This window comes from Falco peregrinus, chromosome 7 (assembly GCF_023634155.1).
Source record: "Falco peregrinus isolate bFalPer1 chromosome 7, bFalPer1.pri, whole genome shotgun sequence".
Classification (NCBI taxonomy): Eukaryota; Metazoa; Chordata; class Aves; order Falconiformes; family Falconidae; genus Falco; species Falco peregrinus.
Window position 1 is genome coordinate 21,098,691 of NC_073727.1, and position 9,968 is coordinate 21,108,658.

At 43.7% G+C, this 9,968-nt stretch overlaps 1 pseudogene; it reads left to right on the forward strand.

The window, feature by feature from the left end:
- Nucleotides 1-1,984: 1,984 nt before the first annotated feature.
- LOC129784948 (vigilin-like) lies at nt 1,985-8,846 on the forward strand (annotated as a pseudogene).
- Nucleotides 8,847-9,968: the final 1,122 nt, after the last annotated feature.

Consider the following 9,968-nt stretch of genomic DNA (forward strand, 5'->3'; position numbering starts at 1 on the left):
ACTGTAAAATATGCTTTCAAAGGCACACTATAACCTGATCACCTGAGGCCTACTGTTTAAAGAAATAGGAATTCTTCCAATTTTTCAAAAATTTAAATATAAAACCCCAACAAAGCAGATTATAAGAAAAGTGCTCCCATTCTTCAGTATGTATTATTTAGACATGCCTTCGCTACCATGGATACCAAAAGTCAAACATTAATTACTATGAATCCTTGGCAGTATCTACAGAAAGGCCTGATCTGCTTGTGCCATATCCCTTTGTTTACCCAGAAAAGGCACAATTGCCTCAGAGCACAACACAGCCAGTGCCAGGATCCTAGAGAAAACTCATAGCATCACAGAGAGGACAAACAAGAGGCTCCTTTTTTGACAAATACCTCAATCCACAGCAAAACAGAGATACTTCCAATGTGCGGCCAGATCTTGCAGGTCAAGAAAGCGAACAAGTACCCTGATAAAGTCACAACAGCGCTACCACTGCAAACATCACCCACAAGAAATGTAACCTCTAAACAGACACATTCACGTTTTCCAGCCTCTGTTCTTTCTCTGTACTACAAAGTTCCTGCCCAATAGGCATCACTTTTGCACTTTCTGACATCTGCCTCCTACCAAAGCAGACTCTGTTGGGAACGCATCTTGAAAATACATAGGGATAGAGAAATGAGGGGGTTTGTAACAATGCACCTCAATTATGTCAAGTTAAGACACAGGGTATAACATCCACTCATCCCAAACAGCAGACTGCCAGGACAGGCAATTTGAAATTCCTTCAATGAATATATAATGACGTCAAGGTAATGGCAACTGAGCTGGAGCAAGAAGCTGCTGCTTGGACTCCCGAGAGCAACTTCGCTTTGGGCTTCACACATATGTTCAAGAGTTCAGGGCCAGGCTTGTCCCCACATTAACTTTTAACACCTTTGTAGGAAGAGATCTCACTGTGACCTGCTAGGAAAACTAAATGAACAGTAACAATATTTTTGGCTGGAAGGTGCAGGCAACAGTTCAAGGGAACAGATGATAGCATGGGAGACCTTGCCTGAATGAAGATTTCCCCTTAGGAATTGCACCTAGAAATCTATTTACCTTGGAGGGAATGAGAGAGAACGCATAGTGACACAAGTGTAGTGGCATGGGAGTGGGTGGCAAATGTCTAGGGCACCTTGCAGCATGATAGGGATGGATTCACCTGAGTCAGTAGCACCTCAGTATTATGTCTGCATTCTTGCAGGGAAAAAAAGAAAAAAAGTCAGAGAGAGTCATCAGATTATTTTAAGGACTAGACGACTCACAGAAAATATATGGTCAGCCATCGAGAAAGAAAGTTTTTTTCCTTAATGTCTCAGCATCAGCTTAAATGCTTCAATCCAGAAGTAACAAATTCCACCTGCTCCATTCTGAGATCCCTATTTCCAGAAAGAAGGGCTGCAAACAAAAGTTCCTCCCATCAGAATCTGGTCCTTCTCCCGTGCTCTTTTAGAAGAGGAAGCACAAGCCACAGATATTAGGTCCACTACAGCTATGTTCACTAGCTGAGTGTACCTGTGGAGCACAATACAGAGGAGATGGGGAAGGAGACTCAAAGTATTTACAGAGTTCCTCTCAATCATTTGTGAAGTCCAAAAGGACTCCTGTTGCAAGTGTGTAAGCTGCCAACAAAAGCTGACAGATTTTTTGCAAAAATCCCATTTTAACAGACGAGCTCAGCTAGAAAGTAGTGGGAAAAGCAGATGCATCATCAGCACCTTCGAATCTATGTCCTAAGAGCAAGCTTGGGACTCAAAAAAAGCAGCCCCTGAAAGGTGAACTATTCCTTGCACCTCCATGTGATAAACATGGCAGGAGCTAGAGCACCATACCCATTGCCTCTCAAGAAAAAGAGTGGGAAGGGAACAGATGACACAGCCTGTAATCATTTGCAATGATGTATCTTAGTGCTGAGTTAAGTTCTGCACCCTCTGCAGCTTACTCTGGCTCCCGGGAGGACTCAGAAATAGTTGTTGTTCTCCTGCTGCTACCAAAGAAAACTGGGTCCCTCTGCCAGATTGTCAGGCACAAAGCAAATTAGTGCATAAGGAGTAAAGATATGGTTAAAGTGAACACTCGCATCCAAAACAAAGGAAGAGGAGGGTTCTTCACTCACTGTGTAGTTAATCTGCATTAATGACATTAACTTACAAAAACCACGCTGGATGCTAAATGTTTGCACAGCTTCAAAAAGTGACTCTAAAAATCAATTGAAGAAAAGGTTACTGGGGCCTTTTCTGCTTAATGGTACAGAAATGCCAAAGATACTGTTGGAGACAGGACAACGAACTAGAGACACCTTTCATCTTGATTTTGCTGGGCAGAATGTTCTTAAAACTGGTAAACTAGAATTTAGCTGAGAAGGTTGGTTAAATACATTGTTTTTCCATTTGAAGGAAGCAGATAACCTATTTCAGTGATTTATGGTGCTGCAGAGATGGGCTGGCAGCTATGGAGGGAAACCCCGGGGACGGTGTTTTAGTGAAAGGATGCTTGTCTTTTCTTGCTACAGAATAGCTGTGAAATGCAAAGAAGTCCAGTCCAGCTCTTCAGAGGGAAGCAATGCCTTCTCCACAAAGGCGGGTTTGATTCTTGGTACGTTTTTACAGTTTAACACCTTGGGGTTGGGCTCAGAGCTGCTCCCAGTCACTGAAGTGACTTTTCCTTCCCTCTTCATTATGTACCACATTATATTGGCTCTCACTGTGTGGCATCTAGAACTCGGTGTCACCACGTAACAAAGAAAAGTGAACATGTCAACAGCCTACTGAAACAGATGGAACAAAAGCCTTTTCCACAGCAGGGTATAATGTATCAAAGTGCAGGCTCAGAAAACTTGTAAAGGAGTGCCCAAAGGAAAACAGGAAAACAGACAGACTCCATCACACCCAGAGGGTAAGTTGCCAAGAAACACCTGGAAATCATCGTGATGCATTTTAGCACAGAAAGATTAAGAAAGAAGTTTCCAAAGTCTCACAGAGGACAGGAGGTGCTGACAGACAAAGGTGTAGTCAGAGCAGCAGAAGTCAGCTTGCACTTGAGCCTGCCTGCTTCAGGCTTACAGCTGACGTGCAGCCGACAGGCTATGCCAGCTTGGAGGCTTCTATCATGCACCCAACTGATTTTGGGCTAGCTTGAGCCTGATCACGTTTGGCTCAGGTATGCTGCTATCTCTACCTTTTACACGCACACCAAGCCTAAAAGGTACAACAGTGGAAATGCAGACCTGGATGACCGTCACATTTCCCAGAGAGTAGACTATGCCAATTGTTGCTAATTAGCGTTAGCATAACAGTGTTTCATCCCTGTGGAACAATCCCATGGGAATGCTTTCCAGCATGTTCCTGTACATAACTTTACAACTGGCATGGTAAGCAAATGTTTTGCTTCAGATATGAAAGCTGAGAGGTTTGCTAATGATCCGTGATACCAGGAAGTAATTGAACAAGAACTCTGGATTCTGTGTTTTAAACAAAAGCTTGTCTTCTTTCAAGGTGGCATCCGACATTTTTTCTGACCTTCCTGACAGAAAGACTTTATTCCTTACTTAAATATTTGAAACTGATGGGCATTATGAGCTGAACTATTAACTAGCATCATGATCTGGAATCTAGAAACTATCCTTTGAAGTGAGCAACAGCTCTTCAAACTCTACCATCAGCTCTTTGATGAACAGCTGTGAGGGAAACAGCTTCTTAGAGAATTGCAGGCTGAACCAAATTCTCCTCTAGAATGGATCCCAAGTACTTTTTGTGTCCTCTTACGTCTCTCTAATCTGTGGACATTTAGGTTTTTCCTTCAGTTACTAGATTTGTGAAGTTTTTAGCCTCAGATACTCTGCTGCTTGTTTTTCTCGTGTTTCAGGACATGTATCAGACTGGTACAATGTATTTAGTGATCTGAGACAAAGAGTTCAGACTTCTACACTGACTTCATCAGTTTGGTGGGATGTTTTTTTTCCCCTGGAACTTCCATAGTTACCTCATTACTCAGTGTTTCCTTCACAGCACTGTCACCCTCCAGCAAACACATCTATGGACTTAATCTCGACACTGTGACATCCAGGTTTCTGACACAACTCCCAGAACTTCAAGTTTTATTTATTTACATAATTTATACCCTTTCCCACATCAGAGTAATTAGCATAAGTGTATCTATAGAAGTGTGTTGGTAAGTACACTAAGAGGTTGTACAAGTATAATATTTTAAATGAAGGAACAATGAGGTACTTACACGGCAGACAACAACTAAATTCTTCTACTCTCCCCTTTCTGTAATAGCTAGTTTCAGAGTAGCTGTCTCCATAATCTCTGAGAAAACGTAGAATCTTTCTTACCGAGGGAGTTGCCTGTGTCTGAACGGCGTCTTTTCCTGGAGAAAGATTTTACAGATGAATCTGTCTGTTCTACAGATTCGTTCACAGGCTCAGTTCCTGAGGTGAATTGTCTCTCTTCTGTTTCTGATGTACTGGATTCACTTTTATCACTAGTATTCTCCTTAAAAAAACACAACACAACAACAAAAGAAATAAAACCAAAGATCATTCAATGTTATCTTGTAATAAAAATGGTTTAGTTCAGATCACTTGTCACGGAAGAGAGAGATGTATTCTAGCGTGGGTAAAACCAGGGGGAAATGACACAGATCTTTACTATTAAAGGGAACCCTCTCTTTTACTGCTGCAAACACTGCTCATCCTATGTTACTTTCATGGGTTGAGCCCTTCCAAGGAAGCTTTATGTGGTGCTGTTTTGAGAACTGATGTAGTAGGATACATGGAAATGCTGACTGCAACAAGGCTTCTCCCTGGTGAGTTAGACGGTATCTAGATAAAGGCTAGATAAGTAACTTCTCCAAAGCCCTTGCAGACTCTGGGACAGCACCAGAGCCTTGGGCTCTAGGCACTGCCATATGGCCAAAATTGTTAAGTTACTGACTTGTAAAAATGCGGGGATTTTGTTTGGGCTTTTTGGGAAGGAGCACATCTCTTAGTGGCAGGGATCGATGGTGTAGGCCTGACCAACAGCATTGGCCTGGCTTGGATCTTGGAAAATTCTTAAGAGATTCATTGTCTTTAATCTCAAGTTTCACCTCAAATTCACTGAAGGAGAGGATAAAATCACTTTGGAAGGACCTACAGAAGATGTGTCTGTGGCTCAGGAACAGATTGAAGTCATGGTCAAGGATCTGGTGAGCTGGAGTTACTAGATCCAGTAAGAAACTGGGGGAAGAAGGGGCAACAGAGCAGAGGTGATGAGGTGTTTATCACATCCATATGATGTCTTGACATGCTTAATCGAACTTGCAGAAGACAAATTGTGTGGCAGGTGGATGACACCCCTTGGTTATGAAACTCATCCATAGCATTCTTGAAAAGTCAGCATTCAATTTTTTGATGCAGAGAAGGAAGGATTCTCTTTGTTATAGCTGGAGAGGCATATAAGTAAGTCTTTTCAATGTTTCATGAGCACAATGTTCTCTTCTCAAACCAGAGGAATGCTTGTGCTCTGCTTAATAGCAGGAGAAGTGCTTGTAGCTGACTGCTGGTGAGTCAGTGCCAATACTGGCAGTAGGCAGTTACTTAGGGCACGAGACAGAAGCAGTGGCCTACCCTACCTGGCCCTATACAATTCTTTTTAGATCAACCGGATGGATTACGCAGAAATCACCAATTCCACCGACACCTCATTGGCAAGAATGGAGCTAACAGTAAGTGGAGTGCCTTTCTAATCCTTCCCATGCTCAGACTCTCCGTGTTTAGTAGATCATATCAGGGGCTCTGTAGCTCATCCAGTGTGCTGTCTCCATCACATTTCCTCTGCTTTTCTGGAGTGGTGGTGGTACAAGGAGAGAAATGGGCTGTGAGGCCTTGCAATGGCTTTAATGTGTGAAAGTATCTTGGGAGCTTGAACAGTAGTGGAATTACTTTGACATGTCCTGGAGGAAATTTTTTTATTATTATTTTTTTTTAAAGTTTGCTCTGTGTGAATTACATTTTAGCAGCCAGTTGTGGGTGGTGGAAATCTGCTTGGTGAGCTTCTCCCTGTAGAGGAATGAAGGCAGTGGGTTGATTAACAGTGATAACATGCAGCTGTGGCCTTGCCTCAGAGGCAGTGGGTTGGTTGACATGGATGATGTGTAGGTGTAGCTGGTTCCCACTAAGTGGTTAAATAGCCCTGTAGATGGTGGGGTGGTGGTCTGGCTTTTGGAGGAAGGAGATACAGCACAGACTGTAGAATATGACCTTACTGCAGTCTACTAGTTTGATTGTGCTGCAACATCTTCCTCAACAAAGAATCTGGGATAGAAATGAATGATTATCTTCTGCTCTAAATGTGATACTGTTTGGGGAAGAAATGTGCCTTGTTCTGACAAGTGAACAGTTGGCTCTGCAGATGCCACAGTATTTACTTGTGCAGGTTCTTGTGTGGCACAGATCTGCTCTCACTGAACTCCAGGGTGACGAGTCAATTTCTCCTGTCTCAACCCTACCCCCCTGAGCCATTCTCAGAGGTGGGTTTACTTCTTAAACAGCCTCTAAGCAGTGATAAATCAAGGTGCCTTGCTTCCAAGTCCTTGCCTAGCAGACTGCGTCACCACAGTCCTTGCCTTGAAGTTAACAGGATTAAGGACCTCTACAAGGTGTATGTGTGTATTCCCCCAGACAATGAGAAGAGCAACCTGATCAGAATTGAAGGAGACCCACAGGGGGTCCAACAGGCCAAGAAAGAGCTGCTGGAACTCGCTTCCCATATGGTAAGTGAGTAGGATGTGATGTTTGGGAGACTGCAAGGTTTGGGCTCTTGTGTTCCCTTGTAACCTTCTGGTGCAAGTGTGTGCCCCTTGCCCACTGAGCACTTGGATCTCATAAGTGCAAGTTCCTCTTCACAAATGTCTTCCTCTGTTCCCTCGAGTAGCCCTTCTCTGTCAACCTAGAGTGAATTTTTTCTAGAGAAAAGAGGGACAGTGCTGGCAAGTAAACTGTCAGGCAGAAAGATGGTAATTAAAAGTATATGGCTCTCCTGCTGAACACTCAATGTGAACTCTGTTCTCATCAGGAAAATAAACACACCGAAGACCTAATTGTTGAGCAGAAATTCCACCAGACCATCATTGGGCAGAAGGGTGAGCAGATCTGGGAGAAATTCCCAGAGGGAAGGCTTCTTAGGAGATGAGGAATCCAGGGGGGGGTATTTTCTACACAGGTAGTAGGCCTATCATCAATGAAGTTGTAACTTTAGTGGGTCTGTAGCTCAAGTGTCTGAGAAGGTAGTTCTTTTAGCCAGAAGCCGCTAACACGGTTACCCTTTTCTGAATGGGAAAACGGGATGTGTAGGATCCCCCCCAACCTTTGCATGTGTCTGACACAAGGGTTCTTGCATTTGCTTGAGTTGACTATAAATGACCACCTCCTGCAGGTTATCATCAGCTTCCCAGACCCTGCACAGAAGAATGATATTGTCCAACTTAGAGGTCCCAAAAATGAGGTGAAGTGCACAAAGTACATGCACAAGATGGTGGCAGACCTGGTAAGGAGGTCTTCTGTCTGATGTTCCCTCCTACATGCCTGAATAACCCTGGGGTAAAGCAGAGCTGTACTGGCTTGGGTAGAGCTAAAACACCTCAAGAGGAGGGAGCTGTCGACACTGTTTTGGCTGAATGGAGGCAGGGGGGTAATACCTGTTATTTGAAGGCTATAGGGGAACGTACTTGCCTTTGCTTACTCTTACAAGTCTCTTGTATAGAGAACTTCCTTGGGTCTAAGCCTATTGTCAAAAGCTTGTATCAGAGTTCCTGCAGTCGGGCCTCACTTGCCACAACAGTGTAATCTTCAGTTCTCCCTTCCTTTCTCCCTTAGGTTGAAACAGCTTTTCTATTTCTGTCCCCATCTGCAAACAGTTCCACAAGAACATCATAGGGAAAGGAGGTGCCAACATCAAGGTGAGACATCTTTCCTAACTCAAGTGCTCATGATGATCACTGCCTGCAGCAGAATCCCACTGGATGCTCTCTCCTGCTCATTGGTGATGTCAAATATGGCCTGCAAGGGCTTTTTTCTGACATGGGACACTTCTGAGATGATTTTTTTTTTCCTTTGTGGCAGATCTGTAAAGAAAGCAACACCAAAGTTGATCTCCCAGCAAAGAACAGCAACTGAGACAATTGTTATCACAGGCAAGACAGCAAACTGTGACGCTGCTTGCCACAGGGTTCTTGCCATCCAGGAGCTGGTAAGTGAAGCAACTGGCCTTTTGCAGTTGAAGGACTTGAAAATGTTGCTAGAAGACACAGATACAGATGTGGTTGTAATGGGTGAGGGCAGGGAGGAGACAAATGTGTCAGTCTGTTCTTGACTCGTAAACCTAAGTTTGTGACTGCTCCTGTCAGGAGTAGCCAGTCTCAAAGCCCTCTGCTCAGGCATTTCTTCCAGATCTATAAAGCTCCTAGCAAGGTGGAGGTTAGAGGGTAAGCAGAGTGGGTGCAAACACATTTCTACAGCTTAAGAGGCTGGTACTGTCCTCTCTTAGGCCAACAGCACAGAGGTGGAGGTCTCTATTCCCTCCAAACTGCACAGTTCCCTCATTGGTGCCAAAGGCCACTTCATCCGCTCCATCGTGGAGGAGCATGGTGAAGTCCACATCCACTTCCCCACCAAGGGCTCTGGCAGTGACACCGTGACCATCAGGGGCCTAGCCCAGGGTGTGGAGAAAGCCAAGAAACAGCTGCTGCACCTGTGAAAGAAAACAAGGTCTTAATAAATAAATAAATGGCAATGAATCAGGATGAGTTTGGTACAATGGTCTGTGTTGAGAAAGGAGTGTACTCTGAATAATTAGAAAAGATAATGTGGGCACCTGAAGGAGAGGAGGAGACCATCAAGTCAGGAAATTGTTGAACAAAGAAAATGGAAAGGTCTATTCCACCTAGATCCCACCTATTATGAATGGAATGATTGGGTGCCCAAATCAAGTGAATATGTATGTAAAGATGTTGTGTAACCTCTCACGAAAACTGTATAAAATACCTAACTTTTCATTGGAAACTTGGGAGCTAGTTTGGCCGGTGTGGATCGGCTAGCTCCCCAACGTTGCATGAAATAAATACCTTTGCTGCTTAAAGACAAAATTGGTCTGTGAGCAGTTACTCTGTGCCATTTTGGCATCAATGTGGTGAGCCAGGCAGGAGAACTCTCCGCCGGTGCTGGAATCCAGGGGTCTGGGGGCCCTCTGGGCCCTTGACTGGATCTGCTGTTGGTGAGACTCCCCTACCGCTCTGCTTCTCACACAGGTGGACAAGGACTTCTGCACAACATGAAAGGTATTTATATTTATTCTTTGTTTTGAATATTTGATTGTCTTAAGATCTGGGAAGCTAAAAACTTCCTTTAGGGTGTCTTAAGATTTGGGAAATTCCTAGAACATAACAACTGACATAGCGCTCTGTGTCTTGTTCGTTTGTGTTGTCTTGTTACATGTTCAAAATTAGTTATGAATCTTGTGTAAAAAAAAAAAAACAAAACAAAAACAAACAACAACAAAAAATAATCTGGCAATTCTAGGTGAGGATAGCTGAAAGCTTAACACGCTGCTTAGGGCCAGAAAAACTTAGAACTTGGTTTTTGGCAATTGTTCATTGAAATACATACTTTGTGTGCCAACACAAGCTGTCAGCATTCCTAGAGTTGTATGTAAGTGCATGGTACCTGGTAACATACTGCCTGTGTGACTGAGGGCTGCCCAGAAAGAGTGATGTGTGTGAGACGCAGTTTAACTGTGAAGCGAGTGGGGAGTCCCAATCTGTGTTTCAGTGTTCCCTGTGAGGGGGCCGGCCAGAGACAGATGAAGCGATTGAAAAATCAAGGTATGAAGTGGTGGAATGCAATATTAGATATTAGAATACGGAACTGTGGACCAAACATTAGAACGAATATCATT